Source organism: Lissotriton vulgaris, chromosome 5, assembly GCF_964263255.1.
Source record: "Lissotriton vulgaris chromosome 5, aLisVul1.2, whole genome shotgun sequence".
In the NCBI taxonomy this organism is placed as follows: domain Eukaryota; kingdom Metazoa; phylum Chordata; class Amphibia; order Caudata; family Salamandridae; genus Lissotriton; species Lissotriton vulgaris.
In genome coordinates, this window is record NC_141693.1 from 314,560,641 (window position 1) to 314,575,378 (window position 14,738).

A 14,738-nucleotide genomic window follows, 5' to 3' on the forward strand; every position below is an offset into this window, starting at 1 on the left:
TAGCGTTCGGATGTCGTCTGTAGCTGCGATGAGGGCAGTTTCGGTGCTGTGTTTGGCTCGGAAGCCGGACTGTGAAGGGTCGAGGGAATTGTTGGATTCAAGGAAGGCGGCAAGCTGACTATTGACGGCTTTCTCAATGACTTTGGCAGGGAATGGGAGGAGTGAGATGGGGCGGTAGTTCTTAAGTTCAGAGGGGTCTGCTGTGGGTTTCTTCAGAAGGGCGCAGAGTTCAGCATGTTTCCAGCTTTCCGGGAAGGTAGCGGAGTTGAAGGAGCAGTTGATGACATCGCGGAGATGGGGAGCGATGATGGAGTCTGCTTTGTTGAAGATAAGGTGAGGACATGGGTCGGTTGGCGATCCTGAGTGAATGGAGTTCATCAGGCGGATGGTGTCTTCAGTGGTGATTGGGTTCCAGGCGAAAAGGTTGTGAGAGTGCTGTTTTGGTTCGGAGGTGGGTGGAGTGGGTTGTTCTTCGGGTAGATTTTCAAAGCTGTTATGAATGTCGGCGATTTTGTTGTGGAAGAAAGAGGATAAAGAGTCGCAGAGGTCTTGGGAGGGAGTGATGTCGTTGGTGCCGGCGGCGTGGTTGGTGAAATCTTTGACGATGTTGAATAGATCCTTACTGTTGTGGGCGTTGTTGTCGAGTCGATCCTTGAATGCTGATTTTTTGGTGGATCGGATCAATTGGTGGTGTTTGCGGGTGGCGTCCTTGAAGGCGGTCAAGTTGTCAGAGGTTGAGTTTTTTCTCCAGGTTTTCTCGAGGGTACGACATAACTTCTTGGATTTCTTAAGGTCATTGTTGAACCAGGGGGCCTTTTTGTTACATTGTTTGATCTGATGGTTTTTCAAGGGTGCTAATACGTCAGCGCTGTGTGTGATCCATTGTGTGAGTTTGGTGGCAGCTTGGTTTGGGTCCGATGATATGGCAGGAGGGTTTTGGTTTAGCGATGTGAAGAGTTGATCGGTGGTGATTTTGTTCCAGTTTCTTCGAGGAATAGGTTGTGGGGGGTTGCGGATCGTGGTCTTTTTGTAGCTGAAGTGAACGCAGTTGTGGTCTGTCTGATGGAGAGCTGTGGTGTGATCGAAGGAGATGTGTTTGCTGAAGGTGAAAATAGGGTCGAGCGTGTGTCCGGCAAGGTGGGTGGGGGTGTCAACAAGTTGTTTGAGTCCGAGATTGGCGAGGTTGTCCAGAAGGTTGGTGGTGTTGCTGTCGTTTGTCTTTTCCAGGTGGAAGTTGAGGTCTCCCAGTAGAATGTAGTTCTCGGAGGTGAGGGCATGTGGGCTGATGAAGTCGGTGATGTCTTCGTTGAATTGTGTGCGGGTTCCTGGTGGTCTGTAGATGAGGGTGTTCCTGGGGTCGGTGTGGATCTGGAAATGAAGGTGTTCGGCGGTCGCAAGGTTATCATCGGAGCTGGTCGTGATTCGGATGGTGTTCTTATGGACGATGGCGATGCCTCCTCCTGTTTGGTTGCTGCGGTCTTTTCGGATGATCTTGTAAGCGTCCGGGATGGCTATGGCGATGTCGGGCGCTGATGAAGCGTTCATGCAGGTTTCTGTAAGGAAGGCGACGTCCGGCGAAGCAGTGTCGAGTAGGTCCCAGAGTTCAGTGGCGTGTCTGTGGACCGAGCGGGTGTTCAGCAGGATGCACTTGAGGTGGTTGGAGTTGGAGCTGTGTTTGGAGGTAGTGGATTTGGTGTGGGTCCTGGTGCAGGTGAACTTGCAGGAGTGGCAGGCGAATGGACCATGGGTGCGTCTTGGGGCAGCTTCGCAGCATTGTGGTGTGCGTCCGGGGTTAAGGGCAGAGAGGGAGGCGGCGTCATACGTTATGCGGGTCGGGTGAGGTGTGCGAGGACCAAGGGGTCTGGTGCTGTGCGCGGTCCAGGCGCGGACGGGCGTAGACGGGCTTACCTGTGGCGCGCCTTCGGCGCGCATGGGGCACGACCGCTGCGCGTGAACGCTGCACGCAAAATCATCTGTCATAAGTGGAGAAGTGGAGGGGGGAGGGGCGAGGGAGGATCAGCTGGGAGGCGGGTGCGAGGCGCAGGGGACGGTCTCCAAGGCACAACAACAACAAAATGGCCGGAGCAGCAGCAAAAACTAAACCAGAGAGAGGCTGGGGCACAAAGCCAAAATCAAGCAGCTTCTATGGTCATTCAATAAAGCGCTACAAATATTCAAAGCACAACACTTATGAAACAGAGCAACACAGCGAGTGCTGAAGGTATAAATATTAATACAATTCGGCAAAGCTTATCGCAGTATAGCCCGATTCTACACAGCAGCCAGCAGATGAACACTTCTCTAATGAGGGCAAAGAGCGCAGCCTAACGATACCAGGAGTAAAGCAGGGAGCCAAACGATACCAGGAGTAGAGCAGGGAGCTTGGGGAGCGACCGCTACTGAGAGCGCCAGGACGGTCACAGCGCTGCCGAGGGCGGGAGCAGGGCTATGCGATCAGTGGGAGGGAGGATCAGCTGGGAATCGGGTGCGAGGCGCATGGGACGGTCTCCAAGGCACAACAACAAAAAAATGGCCGGAGCAGCAGCAAAACGAAACTAGAGAGAGGCTGGGGCACAAAGCCAAAATCAAGCAGATTCTACGGTCATTCAATAAAGCGCTACAAATATTCAAAGCACAACACTTATGAATCAGAGCAACACAGCGAGCGCTGAAGGTATAAATATTAATACAATTCGGCAAAGCTTATCGCAGTATAGCGCGATTCTACACAGCAGCCAGCAGATGGAAACTTCTCTAATGAGGGCAAAGAGCGCAGCCTAACGATACCAGGAGTAAAGCAGGGAGCCAAACGATACCAGGAGTAGAGCAGGGAGCTTGGGGAGAGACCGCTACTGAGAGCGTCAGGATGGTCACAGCGCTGCCGAGGGCGGGAGCAGGGCTATGCGATCAGTGGGAGGGAGGATCAGCTGGGAGGCGGGTGCGAGGCGCAGGGGACGGTCTCCAAGGCACAACAACAACAAAATGGCCGGAGCAGCAGCAACAACGAAACTAGAGAGAGGCTGGGGCACAAAGCCAAAATCAAGCAGCTTCCACGGTCATTCAATAAAGCGCTACAAATATTCAAAGCACAACACTTATGAATCAGAGCAACACAGCGAGCGCTGAAGGTATAAACATTAATACAATTCGGCAAAGCTTATCGCAGTATAGCGCGATTCTACACAGCAGCCAGCAGATGAACACTTCTCTAATGAGGGCAAAGAGCGCAGCCTAACGATACCAGGAGTAAAGCAGGGAGCCAAACGATACCAGGAGTAGAGCAGGGAGCTTGGGGAGCGACAGCACTCTGTGAAACATTAACATCTTCAGAGCGTTGACCCTCCCTACCAAAGAAAGATGCAGCACATCCAACCTTTTTAATTCAGCCTCTATAGACTTAATTAGGGGGGTAGTTCTCTTCCACTATTCTGCCCACTGAAGCATTGATCTTTACCCCTAAATAAACAGCAGAGTCCACAAATCTTGAATCAGATTTCGGGATATTTTTTGTACAAATTATCTGTGTTTTGGATTAGTTGAGGAGGTACCCAGAACCTTGACCAAAAACCTTCGCCATCTGTACCAAAACCGGAAGTGCTTGCTGGGGATTCGTCGTGATAACGGCCAAATCATCAGCATATGCTAATATCTTATTGACATGACCATTAAAAATCACTGGGGAAATACTGGGGCACTCTAATATTCTCTGGATAAGGGGGGCAATATACAGAGATAAAAGGATAGGGGAACAGGGACAGCCCTGGCGCGTCCCTCTCCATATCTTGAACTTATCCGACTTTTCACCCATAACTGTAATTCTTGCAACTGGGTCCATGTACATAGCCTTAATAGCTCTGATGACTTTCTGCCCAAAACCCCTCCCCGCCAGTATACCCCAGAGAAAGCTCCAACCAACTCGATCAAAGGCCTTCTCTGCATCGAGCAGGATCATGGCCATCCCCCCCGTGGCTTCCTGGGCGTCAAACAAAGTTATAGCTCTGCATATATGATCTGTGGTGCCACGCCCAGGAACGAACGCATGCTGCCACGGGGAGACGAGACCGCCAATGATCCTGCCCAACCTCTTTGCCCAGATCTTCGAATAGAGTTTAGTATTGGCATTGATTAGGCATATTGGCCGGTCCGACCCTGGTTTCTCCGCTGGTTTCCCCTTCTTATGAAAGATTATGATGTTGGTTTCTTTCCACGAGTCCGGAACCACCCCTGAGTACAAAATCCCATTATATAAATCAACCAACAGAGGAACAATCTCCCGTTCCATAGCTTTGTATACCTCCAGGGGATCCCGTCAGGGCCAGAGGCTTTCCCAGACGCAAGCTACCGCAATGCAGATAGAACCTCGGTATACAAAATATCTTTATCTAGGTCCGCTCTTGTTACATCATCCAATCTAGGGCCCCTATCAGAGCACCCCTCCACTTGGTTGCTGTCCGAATCCCCCTCTTCATACAATTTTTGATAGAAGTTTTTAAACACCATCAAAACATCCTTAACATCCGTAAATATATTCCCATCCTCCTCTATACAGGTGATCACATTCTTAGATTTTTCCTGTCTTAACCGAAGGGCAAGAACTCTACCAGCTTGCTCCCCTGTTTCATACCTCTTAGCCATTGAAGATTGAAAATCCCCGATCGCCTTCGGTGTAACCTCTTTCTGCAATGCCGCTTTAACCGCCAGCAATACGCTCTGGCTATCCTCACCATCCCCACCTGCGGCTATATCCCTTATATGTTGTTCCTCCGCAATGACAAGCTTACCCATTAATTTATCTACCTCCCCCCCTATTCTCTCTTCTAAGCCTAGCAGAACAACTGATCGTCTCTCCCCTTAAAGCAGCTTTGAAAGCCTCCCACACTCCGTTCCGGGACGTACTATACCTATATGCCGCAAAAAATTCTCCAACCCAATTATTCATATGATCTACAAACCTACTATCAGCCAGCAGTCTTCTTTCAAACGTCCAGCTAACTTTTGACCTTTCCAGCCTTCCCAGATCCTAATTTAACACCAGAGGGTTGTGGTATGAAATTACCCTTGGGAGTTTGAAAATCTCGACTTTTTCCATTTCTGACGCAGAAATAAAGAAATAATCTAATTTTGAGTACTTTTGAGCCGGATTTGAGAAGTACGTATAGCCCGCGTTCAGGGGCTCCTTAACTCGCCATACATCATGCAGCCCATGCGAGCTAAACAACGCCTGGACTGCCTTAAAGACTCTGGGTTTCCTCCCCTGGTATGATATTTCGTTACCCCATTCGGATGAAATATTTAAATCGCCAGTAAATACTACGGGGGTAGGCCAATTGGCTAGCTCAACTTCTAGAAAATCAAAGATTTCAGGGTCATCATCATTAGAACCATATACGCCACAGATAGTGAAGCCGAGCTCCATTTCAGCTATCAACCATCTTCCATTGCTATCGGTTTTCACTCTCCTAGCCTTCCCTAAAGCGGTTCTTCCTAAGATAGCAACCCCCCTAATATTTGATGATTGTGTCGTACAAGCCAGCAACTCAAAACCATTAATGAAAAGCAGATTTCTCTTTGACCATGGGAGATGGGTCTCCTGAAGGCAGAGAAGATCTATCCTGTTATGCTTCACCACATATGCTAACCTCTGCCTTTTCCTCCAGTCGTTCAAACCCCCCACATTCATTGTGCAAATGCTAATGTTCGCCATCCAATTGAGTGAGGCAATCTATAACAAAAACCTGCTCAAATATCTTTATCCTTGTTAACTCTTTTTGTCTGTGACCGATAAAGCACCATTCCCTTCTTTTTTCAGTTTTCACCCCCAGCCCAACCCCCCCTCCCTCGCCCTTTCCCTCTGTGTGTTGGACTCTGTGTGTGTGTGTGTGTGTGTGTGGCTCTGTGTGTGTGTGGCTCTGTGTGTGTGTGGATCTGTGTGTGTGTGGCTCTGGCTCTGTGTGTGGCTCCGTGTGTGTGGGTGGGTGCGTGTGGCTCTGTGTTTGGCTCTGTGTGTGTGTGGGTGTGTGTGGCTCTGTGTGTGGCTCTGTGTGTGTGTGCGTGTCTCTGTGTGTGCGTGTGTGTCTGTGTGTGTGTCTCTGTGTGTGTGTGTGTGTGTGTCTGTGTGTGTGTGGCTGTGTTTGTGTGTGTGTGTGTGTGGCTGTGTGTGTTGGGCTCTGTGTGTGTGTGTTGGGCTCTGTGTGTGTGTTGCTCTGTGTGTGGGGCTCTGTGTGTGTGTGTGGCTCTGGCTCTGTGTGTGTGGCTCTGTGTGTGGCTCTGTGTGTGTGGGTGGGTGAGTGCGTGTGGCTCTGTGTGTGTGGGTGGGTGCGTGTGGCTCTGTGTGTGTGGGGGTGCATGTGGCTCTGTGTGTGGGTGCAAATGCAATAGGTCTCGCATTTGCGAGAGATTAAGCTATTGGCATTGTAAATGACAATGCCATTTATTTATATGTTTTAAAAACAAAAATAATGTCATGATCAATGCCAATAGCTCTAACTTTAACAAAGATGAGACCATTGCATTGTAAATGCTTGTTATTTAAAGACATGTGGATGCAAATTGAGTAGTAGTCATTGGTCACCTTTTTCTTTTTAAAGACATCTCTAAGACTGTTGTATGTAGCAATAAGTTCCCTATGTAGAATATTTGTATGGAAACCGGGTCTGGGTTGCTACACAGCTGTTGAATTGTTGCTTTCCTGATGTCCTCAATAGAGTGCCATGGTGATGAATGCAATTGTTTTTCACGGCGTCAGAAAAGAGCACCTGCACCATGTCTTTGTGTGAGCAATGAGAATGATGGTGTTGCTTGCAATTGATTGGTTTTAAACCAGCAAGGCAGTGTTTTGAGTGGCCGGAATTAATATATTTAGGTGTTTTCAGTAGGAACATGCTGGGAGCTTCACGAGCCTCTATACAAAATTATACCTGCAGGATAAGTTTCAGCTCTGTGGGTTGCACTGGGGGTCTGCAGAATAGTTCTTTCCTGAAGGGCCTTACCTTGGAGGTGGCCTACCAAGGAAGGAGTTGCCAGGAGGACCCCAGGCACTCAAGGAATGGATGAGGCAGCACTAAGCATGCTTTAACCTTCTGCTGGAAACTGTCTCAGCAGGCAAGAGCAAGGCCAGAGACGGTGATGTGTTGCTAGTACTGATTACCACTCGATTTCTTGGAGCAGTAAGTGGGTAACACATGGTGGTGTCACTATTGTAGAGCTAGCAACCTATGTGGGTGAGACAGAACACATGTAGGACTCCACTTCAAGGGCTAGAGGGTGGGAGCTGACTCAAATCTAACATCCAGAAGTGCAAAAACTCACTTGAGCTATTTGGTGGTCCTATGAGAGATACAGAAGGGTTAGACCCTTACACACCTGTCAGCGCCGCGCACACTTATTCCTTGCAACCCTAAGGAAGGTGTGAGAGCCACCAAGCCCACTACACAGGGGGCAAGAAGGTCCTCTATTCATCCAGGGTGGATGAAAAATAAAAGTGGAGATAAATGGTGTGACATAGCACCTCATGCCAAAGATACAGAGGTGTAATGAGGCTATATATATCAGATCTTTGAGTAAGTGTGTTGTGATTTGTATACTTATGTCCGTCCTTGGACACCGTATGTTTCGCGTTCCATGCCACCAGCTGTCAGTTCTGGAATGTTGACAGTTGACAGCTGGTGATGGACAAATCGTCTGTATCTCCGTTGCTCCGCGCCTCTGCGGAGTCTGTGTTGGTATTGCTAAATAAAAAGGCTTACTACCCAACTTTGTACGAGCATTCTTCTGTAAAATTCTGGCGACGATTACCAACACAGGAACCCACGTTGGACCCTGCAGTTCTACTACATCTAGAGACACTCATGCGGATGCACCCTGAGATTAAAATCTTAGGCTTATGAACTGCAAACTACGCATCACGTTACGGATGCAGAGCTCTTCTCCTCAAAGGTAAAAGTGTGTCTCTAGACCTTCTTCGACTCCAGGTCAGTCACCACACCCTCAATCTTCCACCCGTGTCCTTGTGGGAAACTACTGTTACGTCTCCTCAGCCTACTTCGCATTATATTCTGTCACTTCATATTGGAAGTCTACAGCACGGCTACGATCTTTTCGTGACACTGAGACACCTCTTTGTCAACACACAGGACAGCCAAACTTTTCTTGTCTTCGATTGCCGTGTGTGGGGATGTGTCTACATTGAAGTGGAGTCTGCGCAAATAATCCCTGTCAGCACGTCTATGACAATTCAACTCCCGTTTTCTACTGATGTGTGTGGGGATGTTCTGACACTGAGGCAGCGTTTGCACAACTAATTTCTGCCAGCATTACTGTGTGTGGGGATATTCTGACACTAAGGTGGTGTATGCGCAACTTATTTCTGCAAGAACTTGTCTTACGGTTCAACCGTCGTTCAGTGACAGTTCAACCCGCCGCCAACTACACTTACCAACTGACAGCTGCTCTCGGTCCTCCACTACGTCATAGCACAGCTGAGGTGATTGTCTTCACGTTTCCAGGAAAACGACGTACGCTCCTGCACGTCGTCCGCTGCCATCTTTAGTATTACAAGGTCGGAGGTCTAGTTGTTTCTTGCCTATGCGTTACGCCGCCTACGTGACGCCATTTTGTTTTCTACACTGCTCCTCTTTCATCGGACAGTTTTCACGCGTATCGGCTCTTCCCATTATAAATTCTTTGGAAAAAGAAAAGCCTTGCACACAACGCGACTATGAGAGGTATTTTCCCTCATGCTCTCTCACGTTGATGTACACAACGTTACTGTTTCCCTAGTACTTCTGCTATCCTGCAAGTAGCTCTACAAGCTACCACCATCACTTTCACCAGTTCTATTTCTCTCAGGCTTTATCGTGCTGATGGGGTCAGCATAACTTACATCAATGTGCCACCCCAATCCTGCACAACAATTACTAATACTGCTCACCTGTTTGTATTTATTATCTATTCCTATGCCCAGCGCAAGTTCATACATGGTGCCAAATTCTCACCCTCTTCTCTCTCACTCAACTCTTCATCGCTTCTCAGTCCTCCTATTCGTTTGGCTCATCCCTCCCTCCACTAACATGTTGTCTGGGTATTTGTGGAACTTGTCTCCCCCCCAGACATTCCTACAAGCAGGGGGAGAGCCTTTACTTAAATGGGAGGAGTGGAGAGAGTACTTTATGAACTATATCTCCACATTTGATGATGATGAAGACTTTACTGCAGAAACAAAATAAAAAGTGTTGTTACATTATTTGGATGCTGAAGGTATCAAAGTATACAATAGTATAAATAATAAAGTTAGAGGGGACGGAAATTTTTGGAAATTTACACGACAAATTCATCACGGACCAGATTCTCATGCAGGCCTCTAACACTAATATCCAAGACAGTTTATGGCCAAGGGTGAATCCCCTTTACAAACAGTTATGGATATCCCAAGGAGGGCTGAGCTAACCTTCGTTGTGCCAAGGCCATTAACTCTGAGACCAAAGAAAAGAAAGAGGACGGTACTGTGGCCCGGGTGGTTGAATCTAAATCCTTTTCCAAAAAGAGCAGGAAAAACAGCAGATCAAGACTCGCTACCAGTGGAATGCAAAACAGCACTAAGTGGTGTTGCTACAGATGCCGTAGCTCCACCCATTTAGCAAACGATAAGACGTGCCCAGCCAGAAATGTTAAATGCTCCTTTTGCAGGCAAGAGGGCACTCAAAAAAGTATGACAGAAAAAAATCATCAGGCTCAGTTAAGCTGGTTGTTGTGGATTAGGAAACAAATGATAACACGTACAATGATGACGAAGTGAATATGTAGGTCCTCCACATTGAAGACAAGTGTGTTTTGCAAATTAGTGATGCACACACCAACAAAACCAAGAAGCTAGTGTGCAACATGTCCATTGGGGGAGTGTATATAAGCATAGTTGCATAATCGTACACCATAGTCAACGGAAAGTTTGTGCCACACCTAGGGAAACAGTTATAAACAGCTGACATCACCATCAAACATTCACAGAGGATCCTATAGAGGTGTGTGGTTTTAGAAAACTATGTTTTTCCTTCAAGGGCAGGGAGTCCTTAGGTAAACTATACGTGTCGTCTGTGGGCCCCTTCGTTTTGGGATCGATGGACCAGGGCAGCTAGGATATTATACTTCATCACAGTAGATCTGATCTAGTCTTCGTCATCCAAAATGATGAGGAAGACAGCAAGAGATTACTAAACAGGTTCCCCAATATCTTCTCTGGTAGGATCAGTGCCTTGAACGGGTATAAGCACAAAATACGGGTTAAGTCTAATGCCATCCCTGTTGTGCACAAAGTTCGAAATTTACCCTTTGCATTAAAAGAAGAGGTTAGAATCCAACTGGATAAACTACTTCAGGATGGTATCATTGAGCAAGTAGAAGCCTCAGAGTAGATGGCTCTGTTGGTTGTGGCCAAGTGGCCCAAAGGAAACCTGAGACTATGTGTAGACTTACGCGACCTCAATGATAACATTGTGATTGAGAAATGCCCCCTTCCAAGAACAAAAGAACTGTTGGCACATACCAAAGGGATAAAATGGTTTTCCATTATAGACCTAAAATCCGCGTACCACGAGGTTCACCTGCACCACGATAGCAAGAACCTCACCTCATTTATAGCCCCTTTTGGATGCTATCGTTTCACTAGAATACCTTTCGGATTGGCGTCTGCGGGCGCTATGTTTCAGAGGCTGATGTACCACATTTTCACAGGGGTCACAACCATTTTAATGTTCCAGGATGACATTCTTGTGATGGGAAGAACAAGGGAGGAGCATGACATGAAAGTGGACCAGGTCCTCAGTATCCTTGATGCAAAAGATTTAACGACTGAGCATAACAAATATGAATTTGCAGGCACAAAAGTAAACTACCTTGGACACGAAATTACAGGTGACGGCATCAGGCCCAAGAAAGAACTGCTAGATGCCACTCTAGATCACATGTACCGTGTAACAAGGAAGAGTTACGTTCTTTTCTAGGCCTTTTCGAATTTTATGCAAAATGTATTAAGAATTTCTCGTGTAAAACATACGAACTAAGGCAATTGTTCAAGCTAAAGAATAAGTTTGTGTGAACTGATACATATCAAGACTCATTTTGTACATTAAAGAAAGAAATGTGTTACGCTTGACCATTGCAAGGCTTTGACCCCATGTTAGAAAACATCATTACGACTGATGCCAGCTGGATGGGTCTGGGTGCTCTTCTTACCCCAAATGACACCAAAGCGCAAGGATACCCTTTGGGTGACAGTACGCGCTATATAAGTATGCTATACAATACAATACAATACAATACATACAATACAATACAATACAATACAATACAATACACCAAAGGGGCAGAGTGTACCATTGCTTTAGCTTCCCGCTCTTTGACCCCTGCAGAAGAAAAATTATCTGTCAGAGCGGGAGGCACTAGCATGCATTTGGGGTCTTGAACATTTCCGCCAGTTTGTCTGGGGAAATAAGGTTACGAAAGGCTTGCATGCGTCTTCTGTTCTCCTATTTGATTTCAATCATTTGGTCCAGTATGTACCTGGTGTCAAAAATGTAGTTGCTGACTTCCTGAGTCATATGCCTGCTCGCACTTCGGATCCCAGCAACTATGATGATATTGAAGACTTATGCATTGCCAATATACATGAAGAGTTACACGGGGTTTCAATGAATGAATGGATGCTTGATCAAACCAAAGACTCTGTTGTATACAAGGTGTTGGAAATACTGTCCAAGCTTTGGACCAGTAAAAGTAAAATGCCAGATTCTCTACGCCACTTTTGGGAAGTCAAACATGAATTGCCTGAAGAAAATGGATTGCTATTGAGAGGTGGTATGGTTGTCCTTTCCTCCAACCTTAGAAAGAAAATACTAGAAATTTGCCACGAAGGGCATTTTGGCATCGGAAAAACCAAGAGCAGAGTTAAAAACTGGTATTCGTGACCGGGTATTAGCAGAGCCATAGAAAGAGTAGCCAGAGACTGTGCTTTATGTCTCAATTCCAACAAAACCCAAGTCACTTTCAGACCTCCCCTACATCCCATCACATGTCCCACCATGTCTTGGGAAAGAATTGGGGTAGACATTATGGGACCCATTCTTGAACAGGGTGAGCAAGTGTACACTATTGCCCTCATTGACCACTTCTCCAAGTGGCCAGAGATAAAGTTTGTCACCAAGCCCAATGCCCACAGTGTCGTCAGTTTCCTTGATGACGTTTTCACCCATGAAGGCCTACCCAAGTACATAATTAGTGATAATGGACCCCAGTTTACCTCAGACGTGTTCAAGACCTATCTTGACAGAAACAAGATAAGCCATAAAACCACCTCAGTCTACCATCCCGCGGGCAATGGTGCGGTTGAACACTTCAACATAGTCATCAAGGGCATCATCCAATTAGCCAACAATAACAGGCGGGTGTGGAGACAGGGAATCCTTAAAACACTCTGGGCCTATCGCATTACTCCATGCAGCAGTGCTGGCCACAGACCCTTCAAGCTCATGAGAGGTAGAACACCCTTGTCAAAAGACAATGTATGGTGTTTGATGGCTGCAAAACTAGTTCATTGGTCGGCCGACCAAGTTAAGAGTAAGATGGTAGAGGCACAATCCAGTTGCAAGGACTGTTATGACAGGAAACATGGTTGCAGACCAGTCAAATTAAACACTGGGCACATGGTCAGAGTAAAGAGGAGCGGACACACGAGCAAAGGGATGAACAAGTTCTCGCAACCCTAATCTGTGCACAAAGTATTTTACAATACAGCACTCCTTAGTGATGACAAGGTGTGGCTTTCTCTGTGCTCTTTTTATGCAAGCAAACCCCAGAAGGAAATGCGAGCTCTGATCTAGGCAGTCCCTCCCGGGAGAACCTCATCAACACTGATTCGCACACCTCTGGAGCACTTAGTGATGTGTCAGATGAGGAAGTTGACTACAATTGTTCTCCTACCAATATAGAGGTACAAGCCACATCCTCTGAGTCCAGCGCTACTCCCGTGCAAGAAACTCCCTGTCCCAGAAGCACAAGTAGAGTAGGGAGAAAGTTGGTGCCACCATTGTAACTTTCAGATTATGTTTGCTAATAGTACTTACATGCTACTCCTTACAGTTCTCTGTTCAGGCCATGTATTCTGTGTTACCTGTATAATCTCTCTCTCTCTCTCTCTCTCTCTCTCTCTCTCTCTCTCTCTCTCTCTCTCTCTCTTTCTCTCTCTCCATCTCTTCTCTCCTCTTTCCCAAGGAGGAAGATGTGTCGCAATTTGTATACTTATGTCCGTCCTCGAACACTGTATGTTTCACGTTCCATGTCACCAGCTGTCAGTTCTAGAATAATGACAGTTGACAGCTGGTGACTGATGGATCGGCTGTATCTCCATTGCTCCGCGCCTCTGTGGAGTCTGTGTTGGTATTGCTGAATAAAGAAGCTTACTACCCAACTTTGTACGAACAATCTTCCGTATAAAGTAATACATGCCTGTGTCCCTACTATCCAAATATCCATTGTAAGTTCCATTCTTTCAATAATGATAATTTCCCTGTAGCCAGCATGCTAGTTTCATAAGGGACTATGTTTAAAATAAATATCTCAGCATGGTAGTTGGTAATGGTGTTTCTGACCATTTCCGCTTATTGTCAGACAAACAAATAATATCTTGAAATTTTAATCACAGGATCACACCAAATTCATGTGACTGTATGTGGATTTAGCCAATGTTCAATTTTCATTTTGCAAGTATTGTGCGTATTGCAAGCTGATAAATCCAATGTGACATTAAGCAAATGTATGGTCTAAGCCTAGAGAAAAGGCTGCAAGGTTGTCTTTGAAATAGCTGAGTGATCCATGTGCCTGCCTCTTTACATCTATGATCATCTGACAAGGATCGTCCTGGACAACCAACAGACCTAATTCAAGAAAACGTCTGATGCTCATCAGAGTGAGAGGGATTTCTATACATCCTCCAGTTTCATAAATCCTATGATGCCAGGCCACAAAAAGTATAGATTTTCTTCAATTAGGTTTTATCCACAGAAATAGGTTGTGGATTGTGTACTCATGGTTATGTTTGGCCTGTTTGCTGGCAATTTATTGGAGTGGTTTCAACAGGTCTGCAATCTCTTGGACCGACTCCATGCTTGTTTCTACCTTCCATAATGATGTTATATCATGATACATATATTTCCAGAATCTCAAAATCCTGTGTTCATTCTTTCCACATTGGTCGCTCCCAAAGGCTACACTTGTGGAAATACAGTCTTATGCAGTGGACCAATATTTATGGTTTTGTGCTAATCTTGTGTCGATGGCATTTACTTTTTTCAGCAGCTACTCTTTGGACACTAAAGTTTTTCATCCTCCTGCTTAGTTTTTCTTGACCATATTAAATTCTGGCTGGCTATAATCTCTCATTAAATAAATGAACCTAAGACCAACAAATTTTCTTCAGTCATAGAAGTAGATAAACCATGACCACTCTGATTGTCTCTTTGCTTTTTGGGGAGCCCATTGAGGATAAAAAATAAAGGGGCAGGTTTACAAGGAAGTGCTGCAGCGTGGCATGGCAAGCCCTTTGGCTGTGCCACGCTGCTGCACTTTCAAAGCACAGGAATGCAACATATTTGCAATAATATATTGTATTCCTGTGTTTTCCCCTGCTGTAGAATACAGCACGCATTGAAAGAGGAAAAAACAAGGAGAAATGAAAACATTTCTCCTCGTTG

At 46.2% G+C, this 14,738-nt stretch overlaps 1 protein-coding gene across 2 annotated transcripts in view; it reads left to right on the forward strand.

The window, feature by feature from the left end:
- LOC147710802 (glutamate receptor U1-like) overlaps window positions 1-14,738 on the forward strand; it is a 193,742-nt gene that overhangs the window by 159,875 nt on the left and 19,129 nt on the right. The gene's annotated exons all lie outside the window — the stretch shown is intronic.